Genomic DNA, 18,994 nt, shown 5'->3' with positions numbered 1-18,994 from the left:
AGAGATAGAGAGAGCAGAAGTGGAATAGAAAGATGAAAGATGCGCAATTTGGCAAGTAAAGGAGTGTGAATCCTGTTAAAGTTGTAGATAGGTTAGGTGTGGAAAAAGCAGCAGCTCTCATTGTTGAAGAGATTCTTATTTTGAAAGAGAGGCTGAGCACTGCACTGAACAGTAGGAAAGGGGCCTTGAGGGCAAAACCCACCCATCTCAAGCTCCAAAGTATAAAACTGAAAAGTCATTTGAAAATGCAAATTCATTTGAAGGAGAGTGTCTGCAAAGAAAGTACCCAAGAAGACGGAGAATCCAGCGCACACTACTCCAACCTGGAAAATGTTCTCCCCACTTCAGCCAGAGAAGACACTCAGAGGTCACTGCAGTCAAGGTCCAGTTGGAGCAAGGATATACTTGAGCTGGCAGCAGACCCTGACATCATCCACATGGTGCTGGTTTTGCAGGCATGCAGAATGTAATAGTTTCAGGGTTATAGAGGCTTTTAGTCAAGGTTCCAAAGAGCCACTGTGTGTAGTCAAATCAGACCTCCTGCACAGAGCACCTGAGTGGTTTGAAGCCTAAGTTGCAGTGGAGAGCCCAGGATGCTTGATATGCCAGGAATGTGGGATGTTAGCCAAAGAAAGCTATAGGCACTGAGGGGTGCAGGCCCAGGAGATAGGCTATATATGTGCTTCAGGGAGCAGAGCTGGAGAAGCTGGAGAAGCAGGCTACCCAAGGCCATTGGAGCCCAGATGATTGTCACCATGAGCCACCATGCTAGATGCGGAGGCTCAAAGTCTGATATTTTCCCGTAAGTTTCAGTCTTGCTTTGATCTGATCATTCCTTGTTATCCTCCTGTTTTCCCCTTTTTAATTAGGCAAGTTTACTCTGTGCCATTTTATATTGGAAATATAGAACTTGTTTATTGATTATGTGGATGTATGGTTGTGAATATGTGACTAGTGTATGCATGTGTGTGTGCAAATGCATGCACCCCATGTGCACACGTTGGGTGTCTCCTCTGTTGCTTTTCTGCCTATTTCCTTGAGGTGGAGTCTGAAACTGGAGCTGCTGTTTGTTAGTCTGACCACCAGTTTCCTGTCTCTGCCACTGTAAGGATTGGGGTCATAGGTGTGCATGGACATGCCTGGCTTTTTATGCGGGTGCTAGGGATTGAATTCAGGTCCCCATGCTTATATGGCAAGTTTTTCTGCCTATGGAGCCATCTCTTCATCCCCATGGTTTGGTTTTTTAGGGGTTTGGGGTCTTTTGTTTGTTTGGTTTTGGTTTTTCAGAGGGATAACAGTTAAGTACAAGATTGCCTTGAGTTTCAGAAGAGACTTTGGACCTTTTTTTCATATTTCATTTTTATTTATTTGACAGAGAAAGAGGATAGAGAGAGAGAGAGAGAGAGAGAGAGAGAGAGATTGCAAATGAACCTCAGATGCATGTGCCCCCTTGTGCATCTGGCTAATGTGGGTCCTGGGGAATCGAGCCTAGAACCAGGGTCCTTAGGCTTCACAGGCAAGCACTTAACCACTAAGCCATCTCTCCAGCCCTGGACATTTTTTTTTAACAGTGTTGTAATGATAAACTAATGAGGACTTTTGAACTTAAAACAGAATGCATTTTGCATTGTGAGACAGCTATGAGCCTACTGGGGAAAAGGCAGCATCTTATGGCTTTCATATGAACTGCCCCCCAACAGGCTCATGTATTTGAACACTTGATCTCCAGAGGCGGTACTATCTGGGACGATCATGGAACCTTTTGGATGTTGGGCTTAGCTAGCAGAAGACATAGGGCTATATGGGTTGGGGCTAGAGGGTCATAGCCTGGTCCTATTGCTATCTCAAGGTCTCTACTTCACAATCCACCAAGATGTGATTAAGCTGCCTGATGCTCCCAGTGTCTCTGAGCCACCCAGCATGCTGGACTTCCTTGAGGGACTGGGTTTCCTCAAACTGCAAGCCAACATAACTCCTTCCTTCCTTAAGTTGTCTCTTGTCATGTATTTGGTCACAGTGCAAGAAAAGTAACCAGTAGAGAATGCATCCCATAAGCCTTCATTAGAGACTAGAAAGCATCCTGGGTGGACACCGAGGGTCATGCCCATTCCAGAGTATAGTGGTGAAGTTGGCTATTTGTTTGTAAAGGAGAAATCAGCCTTAATGTCCATGTTGGCAAACAGTACCTGCTTCTTATGAATTACATGCTTGAAGTGCCTGTGACATGTGACTGCATGAGACTTGGGGCTGGGGTGCTCTGTAAACGTAAGCTGCTTCTGTTTGCATCTTTCTCACTTCGGGAGAAGCATTAGAACCTTCCTGCCCTCCCTTCAACACAGGCAAGCCTTGGCTGCCCCTGTTTTGGTATGAAAACAAGTCTACTCATCAGACAAGAACTTGCTGGGATTTTCTGGTAGGAAGAGCATGGGATGCAGGGGGGATAGCCCATCCTGGGGCCCACCTAGCACTGTGAGCATATCTTTTCTGGATAGTAAGAGGGGACGCCCTGCAAACCCTGCTATTGTTTCCAGACAGCAGACAGGGTTGGAGTCCTGTAGAGCTGGAAGCTTCACTCACCCGTAGTTTTCACATGGCTGGGAAATTTGGCTCTGCTCTATTTCCTTTTTGAAATGTTCGCTTCAGCAGGTTTGAAGGCCAGTAGGTGGAAGAACGTTCCATGCCAGCTGTGAGCAGTCTCTTTCCTGTCCTGAGTTATTCTTTCTGATGTGCAACACAGGCACGTGGAAGTCATATCTGCCATTTCCATGACAATGCTTGAAGGGCAACTTTGGGCTTGAGTGCCAGCAAGAAGATTCTGGCATGGTTCTTCCTTCTACATGTCTTCTACATCCTTTGCAAAGTTCTAAGATATACTATCATTTGACATTTGAGTCCAATTTTATTATTTCATCTTCCTCAAAATGTGTTGGTCAGAGTGAAACAGACTTGTTCTTCTCATGATGCTTTGAAATGAAGACAGATTGTATCAAATTCAATAGCCTGGAATCTCTGTCCTTTCATACCAACCAAGAGACCATGTGAGGACATACTGCTCATTGCGCTGTACGTAATCTCAGAATGCACTTTATTCCCAAGTAATTACCATGATGAGGGAGAGAGCAGGCTGGGGCCTAGGTAGAGCTTTACAAGGCCCAGAAGAAGGGAGAGAGACCTGAGGGAGGCTGGAAGATGTGGGGTTGTTTTCACTGCTTTGAAAACTTTGCTGCCACCTAGAAGCGAGGAGGGAGATTGTCTCCTTTAAAAGTGGTATCTTGAGGAATGTTAAAATTTAGTGGTAAGAAACTTGCTGGATGCTTGCAAGGCCCTGGGTTCAAAACAACAACAAAAATAAAACAATGGTGACTTTCAGGTTTTTTATTTGTGTTGTTTATTTGTTTGCAAGCACAGAGAGAGAGACAGGAGAGAGAGTGGGGAGAGGGGGGAGAGAGGGAGAAAATGGGTATGCCAGGGCCTCTAGCTGCTGCAAATGAACTCCAAATGCATGCACCACTTTGTACATCTGGCTTTACGTGGGTACAGGGGAATTGAATCCCAGTCTTTGGGCTTTGCAGACAATTCCCTTAACATCTGAGCAATCTCTCCAGCTCTGTTTTTTGTTTTTTTTTTTTTTTTTTGGCTTATATCTTTGACCTTTTACTTTTCCGGGACCCCACCCACATCCTTCCCCTGACACAGGCAAGGACTCTCCTGAACAGTAAATACTCATGAAAACTGAGGACTTCCTAACTTCCAAATGTGGAGATCTTGGGGACCCCAAGTGTGAAGGGAACACATCCAGATGGCTTATAAATAAGGCTTTTACGTAGACATTTCTACCATCCAATACTTTCCTGGTTGCTCAGGCCCCAGCTCTGTGGGGATCTTCCTCAATCCCTGTGTGACATTAGATTGAGGCTCCAGCTGGCCACTCTATGCTGTTGTATCATGTGTTGATGGGGAGCCTGCAGGCATGGCTCCAGGGAACTACCACACGAAGCCTTCTTCATCCCTGTGTGAGTGCAGCTGATTTTAGTACCACGTGAGCTGAAGAACAGAAAGGGCAGAGAGCTTGTCCGCAGCCGGCGAGCTCATCTGTGGCGAGGCACGCTAGGATGACTGAGTCCTTACCCAGTGCCAGTGCTTGCCCCAAGAGAAGTGTGGTCTGCAGCATGCAGGGTCCTTCTCAGTCTCTGCTTGTGAGCCACAGCCCTGGAAGACTGTGGGTGTTCAGGTAGCTCAGTCACCTCATCTTGCCTTAGGTGGAACCAAGATCCAGAGAAAAGAGGTGACTTTTGCCCTGGTGTCAGGGAAGCTGAGCGGAAGTGGAAGCGGGTGCTACCCCACCCCCATCCCGCCACCCCACTTCATTTGCAGTGCTCTGATCTTCACAACCGGCAAAAAGCGGAGCAGAGCACGTGATTCCTAAGTCTCAACAGGTCTGCATTAGATCCAGTTTCCTGGGTCCCATGTGCATGTTTAAGGGACAGAAGATGGATGGCTGAAGATGCCTATTCAGGCAGTTAACTGGTGGTGAAGGAAGAGGAATTCTTAATGCCTAAACTAGAGGGACTTTGGATCCACTCTCTTAACTGCCATGCCAGTCAGCCTTGGTCTCTAGGTGCAAACAACAGCCCTCACTCAGTTAATTCTGTTGCATGCCAGGACCATCACACACATTATCTTCTTAAACTTGTCCCGCCCAGATGTGGCAGGTGTTAGCTCCACTCTATAGGTGAAAAAAACTGAAAGATGCAGAGGCTGAACAGCTAGATGTCAGAAACAAGTCTTGAGCTCAAGGTGTCTTTCCCAAAGGCCTGGCCTTTTACAGTGCTACCCACGGCTACGGCATCCAGTGTTCTTCCCAGAGCGGCCCCTGGACCAGCAACGCGGGCAGCAACTGGAAATTTATTGGTGATACAAATTCCGTCTTTGCTCTTGGCTCACTGAACGAGAAACTCTGGTGACAGGGTCCATTCGTTTGGGATAAGCCCACCAGAGGATCCAGATGCATGTTTGAACTTGACAACCACTGGCCACTAGGCACGCTGCAGGTCCAGCGAGAGGAAAATCCAGTCTGGCATCCACAGTGACTTCTACCTTGTGTAGTCGAAGAGGAGACCTGACTCCCGAGGCCTCAGGGCGTGTCTGGCAGCAGCCCTCTGGAGGCTCTAGAGGACCTTGTTTGCCCCAGCGTCATCACAGGAACCCAGCGGGGCCCTCTGAGTCACCTTCCTCTCTATTTTCTTGGACCCATTACACTCTTCCCATAGAGATCTGAGCCTTTATGGAGCATGTTATGTGTTCTGACTAGCAAAAATAACCCTTCAGGGAATGGTGATATTTTTAATTAAATTGAGTAAACCCAGGACTGCAGAAGAAAATAAGAGGAGCTGGCATCTTGAGCTCTTTCCCCTGAAGCACAGCTACACACTTCCTGCCAGGCCTCAGCTGGGTCTCGCCTTCTACATCTTTGCCATCTCTTCTGGCCAATTAAAGAAATCCCTGCTTCTGATGTTACCTATTTTCAGCTCCCAACCAAATCCTTTGTCTGCCAGACACTGTCTTGCTCTGATAAAAAAAAAAAAAAAATGAGATGACGCAATTCATTTTGATCACAGTTGTGCAGGACGCTTCATTTCCCGCAACACAAACTGATTGTGCACACAGAGATCAGTGTTAAGCAATTTGACACATGAGTGTGCCTGTTCATACAACCGCAGGAGCAGCTGGGCCTCTGCTTCCCAGCCTTGGTGAGGCATTTGCTAGAGCCTCTGCAGAACCCTGCAAGAACGAGGACGGCTGGAGCAGGTCTACTCCCTTCTGGACTCACTCGCGGATCCATCCAAGCATCCTGAGACAGTTCCGGGCAGGCTTGCTTGGAAGGAGCTGATCAGAGCCAGTCCATCCCGTTCTCCGTAGCTGAAGGAGAGAAGCACGAGTGGCCCACACCGCATCACTGCCCACCACCTACAGTCCTCAGAGCCATGGCCCTAGCAGCTGTGCCCAGATCTGGAGGTAACTCCAGGTGGTCTTGGCAAAGCAGGCCAAGTGGCCCTAAGCTCCTCGGTGGGCTGACCATGAGCTCAAGGTCCTGTTTCACTTGGCTGATCTCTCGCTTACTCATCCATCCTACATGACAGTTTCTGAGCTTATGTGTGTGTACTCAGGGATGAGAAAAGCTGAGCTACCCTGAAGTAGCTCTGAGCCTAATGGAAACACTAGGGATGACATGTTTGAACCACACAGAGAAATTCAATAGGCAGAAGGAAGACCCAGGAAGCAACAGAGGTAGAGAAATATCCAATAAAAAAATCCTTCAAGGTCAGGGGTAGGTGGCATGAAGAAAGACCAGTATTACAGTATGTCAGCATAAAGACCAGACTTCAGGAGGAAACCAAGGGGAAGGGGCAAAAGAGAAGCCAGGCTGCTGACACTCTGATGGCCTTCCCGGGGAACTTGGCTTTTGTGCCAGGGCTGCAAAAGGCCCTGGAGAACAGCAAGCAGAGGAGCCAACGAAGACCACGCAAACGTCCGAGAAGGCCAGTTCCGGAGGGTGGTTTGGAAGCAGTAACAGTCATGGTGAGAAAGGGGAAGACAGTGAGCCACATCCCTAGCTGCCAGGGGGGAGAAATAGGAAGAGCTCAGAGCCTGGGACAGGTATGGGAGGAGAGCAGAGAGCCATACCTCAGTGATCAGCTGCCAGTGCGCATCCAACAGGTTCATCACATTGGTTCGGACTTTCCAAATATAAGTACATATAGTTACAGCTTAAGAGGCAAGGCTGTGCTGGGCTTGAGGAAACTGTGTGCACAGAATTTATCTAACTAGACATCGTCAAATATTTACTCAAGCAACTTAAACTGTTCAATATCAGGTAAAGCAAAAGGTATACCATTTGGCTTGCTATGAGGAAAAAGCACTTTCTACGTTCTTGTGACTGTCACCCATGATGACACACAGGCCTCAGATGACTCAACTAGACAGAAGAGTGCCAGCATGGGGAAAGCAGGAGGAGGAGGAGCTCTGTGAGTCCAAGGCCAGCCTGGGACCACAGGGTGAGTCCTAGGTCAGCCAGAACTACAGCGAGACCCTACCTTGTAAACCAACGGCAACAACAAAAGAGAGAGAGTTATAGAACTAGAATGTACTCAGTGGTAAAACACCCACTTAGCACATGTAAGGCTCTATCCCTAGCATTGCAAAAAAAAAAAAAAATACAAAGGAACAAGTTGGGCTGGAGAGATGGCTTAGTAGTTAAAGCATTTTCCTGTGAAGCCAAAGGACCCAGGTTCAATTCCCTAGGACCCACATAAACCAGATGCAGAAGGTGGCGCATGCATCTGGAGTTTATTTACAGCTGCTGAAGGCCCTGGCTTGCCCACTTCCTCTCTATATATCGGCCTCTTTCTCCCTCTGAAATAACAAGTTAATAAAAAGAAATAAATAGAAACTGTAAAACAACCACCCAAATCCAAATCTGGAGTCTCAATTCCTCCTTCTGTTCACCATAATGATGGTACCTGTAGGCCATGCTCAAGCTGAGCTGTGGGACTTCCACACACCCATATTCTCTTGGTTCCTCCAATCCTGAGAGCTTATCTCTGAATAGGCCCTGCAGTTCACTCTGCTTATACCTTGGCCAAGCCCCATCCCCTCTAGCTTGGATCTCTGCAATATCATCTTGACTAGGTCTCCTGTCCCCTCTTGGGCACTGTTCCATCTGTTCCATTTCCCCCCAGCAGACAGAGAAATCTTCTTCAAGCAAACTGGATCATATCACTCCTCTGCTCATACCTTGCCATTGCTAACTGCTATATTCAAGATAAACTCTAGAATCATCATGACTCAAAAGCTCTATCAGATCAAGGCCCTGCCTGCCCCTGTTAAACATGGGTAGTCACTTTAAGAGCACTCCCGCTTCCTAAGCAGAGACAACCTTGAGTTATAACATACTTGTCTTTCTGCTTGCCACCCCCAATGCAGCAGGATGCCCTCTGTAACCAAGGATATGCTGGTCTACTTGGGTTAGGACCTTAGGTCCATTCCCATGCTTCTGTGGTTCCTAAAATGGAGGCTATTTGGGGAGTAAAACTTCCTCTGTTAAAAGTTATAAAAGGAAGAAGTTTCCTTTGTCCTCTGGAAGCTGAATTCCATCTGTGCCTTCTGTACCCATTCCCGTGCTCTCTCGAGGACCACTAACACTCCTCCAAGGATCCTTCATTCCACCCCACTATGCCCTCTCATGGAGTACTAACCCTCCTCTAATGATCCTTCAGTCATAACCCCACCATGCTCTCTCATGGAGCACTAACCCTCCTCTAATGATCCTTCAGTCATAACCCCACCATGCTCTCTCATGGAGCACTAACCCTCCTCTAATGATCCTTCAGTCATAACCCCACCATGCTCTCTCATGGAGCACTGACCCGCCTCTAATGATCCTTCAGTCATAACCCCACCATGCTCTCTCATGGAGCACTAACCCTCCTCTAATGATCCTTCAGTCATAACCCCACCATGCTCTCTCATGGAGCACTAACCCTCCTCTAATGATCCTTCAGTCATAACCCCACCATGCTCTCTCATGGAGCACTGACCCTCCTCTAATGATCCTTCAGTCATAACCCCACCATGCTCTCTCATGGAGCACTGACCCTCCTCTAATGATCCTTCAGTCATAACCCCACCATGCTCTCTCATGGAGCACTAACCCTCCTCTAATGACCCTTCAGTCATAACCCCACCATGCTCTCTCATGGAGCACTGACCCTCCTCTAATGATCCTTCAGTCATAACCCCACCATGCTCTCTCATGGAGCACTAACCCTCCTCTAATGACCCTTCAGTCATAACCCCACCATGCTCTCTCATGGAGCACTAACCCTCCTCTAATGATCCTTCAGTCATAACCCCACCATGCTCTCTCATGGAGCACTAACCCGCCTCTAATGACCCTTCAGTCATAACCCCACCATGCTCTCTCATGGAGCACTGACCCTCCTCTAATGATCCTTCAGTCATAACCCCTCCATGCTCTCTCATGGAGCACTGACCCACCTCTAATGACCCTTCAGTCATAACCCCACCATGCTCTCTCATGGAGCACTGACCCGCCTCTAATGACCCTTCAGTCATAACCCCACCATGCTCTCTCATGGAGCACTGACCCTCCTCTAATGACCCTTCAGTCATAACCCCACCATGCTCTCTCATGGAGCACTGACCCGCCTCTAATGATCCTTCAGTCATAACCCCACCATGCTCTCTCATGGAGCACTGACCCTCCTCTAATGATCCTTCAGTCATAACCCCACCATGCTCTCTCACGGAACACTAACCCTCCTCTAATGATCCTTCAGACATAACCCCACCATGCTCTCTCACGGAGCACTAACCCTCCTCTAATGATCCTTCAGTCATAACCCCACCATGCTCTCTCACGGAGTACTAACCCTCCTCTAAGGATCCTTCAGTCATAACCCCACCATGCCCTCTCATGGAGTACTAACCCTCCTCTAATGATCCTTCAGTCATAACCCCACCATGCTCTCTCATGGAGCACTAACCCTCCTCTAATGATCCTTCAGTCATAACCCCACCATGCTCTCTCATGGAGCACTGACCCGCCTCTAATGATCCTTCAGTCATAACCCCACCATGCTCTCTCATGGAGCACTAACCCTCCTCTAATGATCCTTCAGTCATAACCCCACCATGCTCTCTCATGGAGCACTAACCCTCCTCTAATGATCCTTCAGTCATAACCCCACCATGCTCTCTCATGGAGCACTAACCCTCCTCTAATGATCCTTCAGTCATAACCCCACCATGCTCTCTCATGGAGCACTAACCCTCCTCTAATGACCCTTCAGTCATAACCCCACCATGCTCTCTCATGGAGCACTAACCCGCCTCTAATGACCCTTCAGTCATAACCCCACCATGCTCTCTCATGGAGCACTGACCCTCCTCTAATGATCCTTCAGTCATAACCCCTCCATGCTCTCTCATGGAGCACTGACCCACCTCTAATGACCCTTCAGTCATAACCCCACCATGCTCTCTCATGGAGCACTGACCCGCCTCTAATGACCCTTCAGTCATAACCCCACCATGCTCTCTCATGGAGCACTGACCCTCCTCTAATGATCCTTCAGTCATAACCCCACCATGCTCTCTCATGGAGCACTGACCCTCCTCTAATGACCCTTCAGTCATAACCCCACCATGCTCTCTCATGGAGCACTGACCCTCCTCTAATGATCCTTCAGTCATAACCCCACCATGCTCTCTCACGGAACACTAACCCTCCTCTAATGATCCTTCAGACATAACCCCACCATGCTCTCTCACGGAGCACTAACCCTCCTCTAATGATCCTTCAGTCATAACCCCACCATGCTCTCTCATGGAGCACTAACCCTCCTCTAATGATCCTTCAGTCATAACCCCACCATGCTCTCTCATGGAGCACTGACCCTCCTCTAATGATCCTTCAGTCATAACCCCACCATGCTCTCTCACGGAGCACTGACCCTCCTCTAATGATCCTTCAGTCATAACCCCACCATGCTCTCTCATGGAGCACTGACCCTCCTCTAATGACCCTTCAGTCATAACCCCACCATGCTCTCTCATGGAGCACTAACCCTCCTCTAATGATCCTTCAGTCATAACCCCACCATGCTCTCTCATGGAGCACTGACCCTCCTCTAATGACCCTTCAGTCATAACCTCACCATGCTCTCTCATGGAGCACTGACCCTCCTCTAATGACCCTTCAGTCATAACCCCACCATGCTCTCTCATGGTCACTAACCCGCCTCTAATGATCCTTCAGTCATAACCCCACCATGCTCTCTCATGGAGCACTGACCCTCCTCTAATGATCCTTCAGTCATAACCCCACCATGCTCTCTCATGGAGTACTAACCCTCCTCTAATGATCCTTCAGTCATAACCCCACCATGCTCTCTCATGGAGCACTGACCCGCCTCTAATGACCCTTCAGTCATAACCTCACCATGCTCTCTCATGGAGCACTGACCCTCCTCTAATGACCCTTCAGTCATAACCCCACCATGCTCTCTCATGGAGCACTGACCCTCCTCTAATGACCCTTCAGTCATAACCTCACCATGCTCTCTCATGGAGCACTGACCCGCCTCTAATGATCCTTCAGTCATAACCCCACCATGCTCTCTCATGGAGCACTAACCCTCCTCTAATGATCCTTCAGTCATAACCCCACCATGCTCTCTCATGGAGCACTGACCCGCCTCTAATGACCCTTCAGTCTTAACCCCACCATGCTCTCTCATGGAGCACTAACCCTCCTCTAATGATCCTTCAGTCATAACCCCACCATGCTCTCTCATGGAGCACTGACCCGCCTCTAATGACCCTTCAGTCATAACCCCACCATGCTCTCTCATGGAGCACTGACCCTCCTCTAATGATCCTTCAGTCATAACCCCACCATGCTCTCTCATGGAGCACTAACCCTCCTCTAATGATCCTTCAGTCATAACCCCACCATGCTCTCTCATGGAGCACTGACCCTCCTCTAATGATCCTTCAGTCATAACCCCACCATGCTCTCTCATGGAGCACTGACCCGCCTCTAATGATCCTTCAGTCATAACCCCACCATGCTCTCTCATGGAGCACTAACCCGCCTCTAATGACCCTTCAGTCATAACCCCACCATGCTCTCTCATGGAGCACTGACCCGCCTCTAATGATCCTTCAGTCATAACCGCACCATGCTCTCTCATGGAGCACTATCCCTCCTCTAATGATCCTTCAGTCATAACCCCACCATGCTCTCTCATGGAGCACTGACCCTCCTCTAAAGATCCTTCAGTCATAACCCCACCATGCTCTCTCATGGAGCACTGACCCTCCTCTAATGATCCTTCAGTCATAACCCCACCATGCTCTCTCATGGAGCACTGACCCTCCTCTAATGATCCTTCAGTCATAACCCCACCATGCTCTCTCACGGAGCACTGACCCTCCTCTAATGATCCTTCAGTCATAACCCCACCATGCTCTCTCATGGAGGACTAACCCTCCTCTAATGACCCTTCAGTCATAACCCCACCATGCTCTCTCATGGAGCACTGACCCTCCTCTAATGATCCTTCAGTCATAACCCCACCATGCTCTCTCATGGAGCACTATCCCTCCTCTAATGATCCTTCAGTCATAACCCCACCATGCTCTCTCATGGAGCACTGACCCTCCTCTAATGATCCTTCAGTCATAACCCCACCATGCTCTCTCATGGAGCACTAACCCTCCTCTAATGATCCTTCAGTCATAACCCCACCATGCTCTCTCATGGAGCACTGACCCTCCTCTAATGATCCTTCAGTCATAACCCCACCATGCTCTCTCATGGAGCACTAACCCTCCTCTAATGACCCTTCAGTCATAACCCCACCATGCTCTCTCATGGAGCACTGACCCTCCTCTAATGACCCTTCAGTCATAACCCCACCATGCTCTCTCATGGAGCACTGACCCTCCTCTAATGACCCTTCAGTCATAACCCCACCATGCTCTCTCATGGGTCACTAACCCTCCTCTAATGATCCTTCAGTCATAACCCCACCATGCTCTCTCATGGAGCACTGACCGGCCTCTAATGACCCTTCAGTCATAACCCCACCATGCTCTCTCATGGATCACTAACCCTCCTCTAATGACCCTTCAGTCATAACCCCACCATGCTCTCTCATGGAGCACTGACCCGCCTCTAATGATCCTTCAGTCATAACCCCACCATGCTCTCTCATGGAGCACTGACCCGCCTCTAATGATCCTTCAGTCATAACCCCACCATGCTCTCTCATGGATCACTAACCCGCCTCTAATGATCCTTCAGTCATAACCCCACCATGCTCTCTCATGGAGCACGAACCCTCCTCTAATGATCCTTCAGTCATAACCCCACCATGCTCTCTCATGGAGCACTGACCTTCCTCTAATGATCCTTCAGTCATAACCCCACCATGCTCTCTCATGGATCACTAACCCTCCTCTAATGATCCTTCAGTCATAACCCCACCATGCTCTCTCATGGATCACTAACCCCCTCTAATGATCCTTCAGTCATAACCCCACCATGCTCTCTCACGGAACACTAACCCTCCTCTAATGACCCTTCAGTCATAACCTCACCATGCTCTCTCATGGAGCACTGACCGTCCTCTAATGATCCTTCAGTCATAACCCCACCATGCTCTCTCATGGATCACTAACCCGCCTCTAATGATCCTTCAGTCATAACCTCACCATGCTCTCTCATGCAGCACTAACCCTCCTCTAATGACCCTTCAGTCATAACCCCACCATGCTCTCTCATGGATCACTAACCCGCCTCTAATGATCCTTCAGTCATAACCTCACCATGCTCTCTCATGGAGCACTAACCCTCCTCTAATGACCCTTCAGTCATAACCCCACCATGCTCTCTCATGGAGCACTAACCCTCCTCTAATGATCCTTCAGTCATAACCCCACCATGCTCTCTCATGGAACACTATCCCTCCTCTAAGGATCCTTCAGTCATAACCCCACCATGCTCTCTCATGGAGCACTGACCCTCCTCTAATGACCCTTCAGTCATAACCCCACCATGCTCTCTCATGGAGCCTGACCCTCCTCTAATGACCCTTCAGTCATAACCCCACCATGCTCTCTCATGGAGCACTAACCCTCCTCTAATGATCCTTCAGTCATAACCCCACCATGCTCTCTCATGGAGCACTGACCCTCCTCTAATGACCCTTCAGTCATAACCCCACCATGCTCTCTCATGGAGCACTGACCCTCCTCTAATGACCCTTCAGTCATAACCCCACCATGCTCTCTCATGGAGCCTGACCCTCCTCTAATGATCCTTCAGTCATAACCCCACCATGCTCTCTCATGGAGCACTGACCCGCCTCTAATGATCCTTCAGTCATAACCCCACCATGCTCTCTCACGGAGCACTGACCCTCCTCTAATGACCCTTCAGTCATAACCCTACCATGCTCTCTCATGGAGCACTAACCCTCCTCTAATGATCCTTCAGTCATAACCCCACCATGCTCTCTCATGGAGCACTGACCCTCCTCTAATGATCCTTCAGTCATAACCCCACCATGCTCTCTCATGGAGCACTGACCCTCCTCTAATGACCCTTCAGTCATAACCCCACCATGCTCTCTCATGGAGCACTGACCCTCCTCTAATGATCCTTCAGTCATAACCCCACCATGCTCTCTCATGGAGCACTGACCCTCCTCTAATGACCCTTCAGTCATAACCCCACCATGCTCTCTCATGGAACACTGACCCTCCTCTAATGACCCTTCAGTCATAACCCCACCATGCTCTCTCATGGAACACTAACCCTCCTCTAATGACCCTTCAGTCATAACCCCACCATGCTCTCTCATGGTCACTAACCCTCCTCTAATGATCCTTCAGTCATAACCCCACTATGCTCTCTCATGGTCACTAACCCTCCTCTAATGATCCTTCAGTCATAACCCCACCATGCTCTCTCATGGAGTACTAACCCTCCTCTAATGACCCTTCAGTCATAACCCCACCATGCTCTCTCATGGAGCACTAACCCTCCTCTAATGATCCTTCAGTCATAACCCCACCATGCTCTCTCATGGAGCACTGACCCTCCTCTAATGATCCTTCAGTCATAACCCCACCATGCTCTCTCATGGAGTACTAGCCCTCCTCTAATGATCCTTCATCAGTAACCCCACCATGTTCTTTAATCGAGTACTAACCCTCCTATAATTAGCCTGTTGCCCGAAGGAAGGAAGGAAGGAAAGGAAGAATGAAATACAACTTCACCTCAATGTTTCTCTCTGTGTGCCAGATCTTTGCAATCAGTCTTTATTCTGGTTACCTTTATTCCCCTGATACTCTGTCCTCCATGCTTTTTTTATCTTTCACTCTGGCCTCATCAGCTCCTCCTAGGTCTCTGGATTCTTCCCTACCACAATGTCTTTGCACATGCATACTCTTCCTCAGCCCACCTGCATCCCTCCCACCAACCTGACTCAAAGAAGCCTTTATGGATATAGAATTATACAATGTGTCTCTTTTTTCCTTTCATGGAACTCGTGTGTGTGTGTGTGTGTGTGTGTGTGAGAGAGAGAGAGAGAGAGAGAGAGAGAGAGAGAGAAAGGCTGGCCTTGACCATTGAGCATTCTTGCCTCAGCTTCTTAAGTCTTATGATTACAGGTGTGTGCCACCACACTCAGCCATAGATAATCGATTTTGATTCTGCACTGGGTTCCTCGTTGCCCCCAGGACATAGACTCTTTGTTGCCTGCCACTCCCAGCAAGTCCATGGCCCAGCCTTGCTCTCAGAAGCCATTCAGTGCTTATGTTAAAAACAAGGAACCAGCCAGCCACTCCCAAAGACCAAGGAAAGCGTAGAAAGGGAGAAGTCAGTGATGAGGGATCGAGGTCCTGCTGTGAGATGTGTGCTCTGAACCACTGATGGCAAGTGGATCCTCCCATGCCCATGGTCACCCGTGTATGAATGTGCCCAAATGCCCACTGAGATCCCTCTCCGACCCCTGTTGTGTATCTGAGGAAGATAGGAGTCCCAGAGAGACGCACATTACAATCAACTACCGAGTCACAAAAAGTAATGGGGAGACAGGGAAGGCGGGCCAGCCTAGCCCAAGAGATGCCTCTGAAGTGAGCCAGGGGCAGGTTCCCTGCGGGGCCGAGTCTTCTGTGTGCCTGCACCCTCCTGTGTTGTAGAGATAGTGAGGCACTGGACCGCTTCCTTGTTTCATCACTGCAACAAAATGGCTAACAGAAGCAGCTTACGAGAGAGGTTTATTTCAGCTCATAGTTTCAGGATATGGTGCATCACAGTGGGGAAGCCATGGTGGCTGTGGCCACTCCATCCATAGCAGCACAAGGGTGAGGTGGCAGCTCCTCCCATCTTGGCAGACTAGGAAGCAGAGACTATGCCAGAAGCAGGTCACTGCTGGTAGCCTATGTCCACTAGCTGGACCCCAGTCCCAAAGATTCTATAACCTCCCCAAATAACCCCACTAAGTAGGGCCAAATACTAAAGCAGGTGAGATTCTGGGATACATCTCATATCCAACCTATAACAAGCACCAACAACAAACTTCGGTGAGCAAGAATGCACTGAGAGCCTCCCTCACTGGTGTTGGACCCCTGCTCCCCAAAGCACATGTAGGTAGTCTTGAGGGGAAGACCTACTCTTACTAGCTGTGGGGGCTAAAGGTAAGCCTCTAGGTGGTCTCAGGGCTTCTTACTGTAAAATGAGGAATCAGACAACCCAAAAAGTTCCTAGGGAATGTATGATCTTTTCCCAAGGGGAGGTGATGTTGGCCTCACTGGGTCCTTAATAGCAGGAAAGATTTGGTAAATTGTCACCAGCCTCCTCTAGGCAGGGATTTCAGGTGATGACAAAGGATGGGAATGGGGAATTTTAAGTGCTAATAGATACTACGAAACAAGAGAAGCAGAAGGAAGGAGGAAGTGGAAAGGAGAGGAACAAAAGAGGTTAAAATGGCAGATGAGAAATCCATACCCAAGATGGGTAGGAGCGCCATGCTATCAGCTGACTGGAGACAGCAGTCCACTGCAGCAGGCGGCTGAGAGGCAGCACTGCCCCTCGCCCAGCTGCCTTCAAGGGAGGAAACAGCCAGTCAGGAAAGCAAGTGATGGCTCTATGGGCAGAGGCGGAAGGCTGCTGCCCATCGTGGCAAGATGAGTTTTAAACCAGTTAGAATGCTATGCCCTTCTTGCAGCATCCGAGGTGCCTTTATGAGTGGGCTATGGGCCCTCCCTGCTTCTGGGCCCTCGTCAGGGAACATCAGAGTCAAGGCAGTGGTGGGACTAGCTGAGAGATCCTCTTGGCTGACTCGCAGCGAGATGAGAATAAATGGCTTGGCATCTTGGAGGAATGCAGGTCCTTTCATCCTGTTTCCCAGAACCTCTTCCCTTCTACTTAGGGTTTCACAGCCAGAAAACATTGAGGGTGTCCTATGGGATCTGAGAAGCCCAGATTCACCGGTGCTATCAAACATTGATGGCCTACAGTGCATCACAGGGAGGCATGTGGAGGTTGGTGCATTTGGCTGTACCTCCAGCCATCCATTCCTTACCACCCCCATTCAGACCAGCCCTGATAGCCGGGTGTGGTCACAAGTGCCACTAAAGGCTGTTTCCTGGGGCCTGGTTTCACATTTTATTTTTATTTATTTTTTTCTATGTAGGGTCTTGCTCTAGCCCAGGCTGACCTGGAATTCATTATGTAGTCTCAGGGTGGCCTCAAACTCACGGCAATCCTCCTACCTCTGCCTCCCAAGTGCTGGGATGATTAAAGGCGTGCGCCACCATTCCAATTCACATTTTTAAAGTTCCCAATTGGCTGGGTTTTCTCCTACACTGTGCTGCAGCTCGGGCCCTGGTTTTCACATTTTAAGCATCATCTGGAGAATGGGTAAAGAAATGCCAACCCCCTGGCTGGCCATAAACTATAATTAGTTGGATCTGCGCTGAAGATCTACATGTTAACAGACTTGTGGCCCAAGAGTCGACCTTCAGAGCACAAACTGGAGAATGCTGAGCTAGAGGCCACTCCAGCTCTGCAGCCCAGGGATCCTGTCCTGGGGTCCCTCCTTCCCAAGGCCCAGGGAGGAAGACAGTGTTTCACCTAGATGATTCTTATGATCAACCACTGGTCTCAAGTTCTTAGCTCATTTCTGGAGCTCTTAGACAGAGCTCTGAGCCAGTGAGCCAGCAAGCCAACGAGCTGTATGTCACCTGAGTAGAAGGCTGAAAAGTAGGCCATCGTGCTTGGCTAAGGAGCTCCCACCTGTCCAGCTGCTGCCTCCTTCCCCACCTCCCCACAGAACCCCACATCCAGTACTCACCTCTGTCATCTGGAAGGTGGCCTGGCCCAGGGCTCTAAGGCAGACAGACATGGAGAGAGACTTCCAGAGGGACACCAAGGGAGAAGCAGGTGCAGAGCCTCAGTTCAAGGTCCTGCAGGAGAGGGGAAGAAGGGGAAGGCAGTGGACTGGTGGGCTGGGCCTGGGATGCAGCAAGATGTCAGCCCATCAGGGAAGGTCTAGCCTGGGCTGCAGAGGAGTCAGGACTGCTGTCCTTGCTTGTTCCTGATGAATGACACCAGAGTCAGGATCTCTGGGTCTTCTAGGATCATGGAAGAGGCAGATGCCTCTTAGAGCCCATCCTGCCCTTCCTCCAGTCTCCCTGCAGACATTTACTGAGCCTTTAATGGGTGTTCTGGGCACTGAGCTACATGCTGGACTTACAGCCAGGGTCACCTGGAAAGCAAGATGACTTTTGCCCATGTTATGTTCCCATGCTGTTGTCTGTCAGAGAGGCTCGGTGAACAGCAAGGGTCAGGACTAGAAAGGAGCCAGCCTAGAGGGGCCACTGAAGAGGCAAAGTCCCCAAGCCTCGAGGTGGCATGAGCAGAGACTCTACCTGCCTCCATTTTCAGAATAAACTGAGGCGCCAAAGGTAAGTAATGAGCCAAGGTTACACGAAGCTATGATCAGATCCACCTGTGGGCCGCACTGCCCCCTCCCGCATTAACCCAGATCCATCATTTCCTTTCCAGAGGCCTCTCTACCAAGGCCTCGCCTGACAGCTTAGAAGGGTTGGGGAGGGAGAGAGATCCTCATAGGCCATGTCCTTCCCAGGAAGCCTGAGGGAAAGGGGTACAGGGGAGACCTCAATCACTTGAGCAGAGAAAGGGACTCTCAACGGGTCTTTGAAAGGACATACCACTACACCAGTTTTATTCCTTTGTTTTTCTTCTTCTCTTTTTTGAAGTAGGGGGTCACTATGTTGCCCAGGTAGGCTCTTCAAATTCACTCCTGGACTCAAGCAAATCCCTCTGCCTCAGCCCCTTCAGTAGCTGGGACTACAGGCACCTGACAGCATATGT

At 49.4% G+C, this 18,994-nt stretch overlaps 1 protein-coding gene across 4 annotated transcripts in view; it reads left to right on the top strand.

Moving 5' to 3' along the window:
- Iqsec3 (IQ motif and Sec7 domain ArfGEF 3) overlaps positions 1–18,994 on the top strand; it is a 108,653-nt gene that overhangs the window by 71,355 nt on the left and 18,304 nt on the right. The window lies entirely within an intron of this gene.

The sequence above is a fragment of the Jaculus jaculus genome, chromosome 18, assembly GCF_020740685.1.
Source record: "Jaculus jaculus isolate mJacJac1 chromosome 18, mJacJac1.mat.Y.cur, whole genome shotgun sequence".
Classification (NCBI taxonomy): Eukaryota; Metazoa; Chordata; class Mammalia; order Rodentia; family Dipodidae; genus Jaculus; species Jaculus jaculus.
Note: the sequence above shows the minus strand (reverse complement) of the source record. Positions and strands in the feature narration are given on the sequence as shown.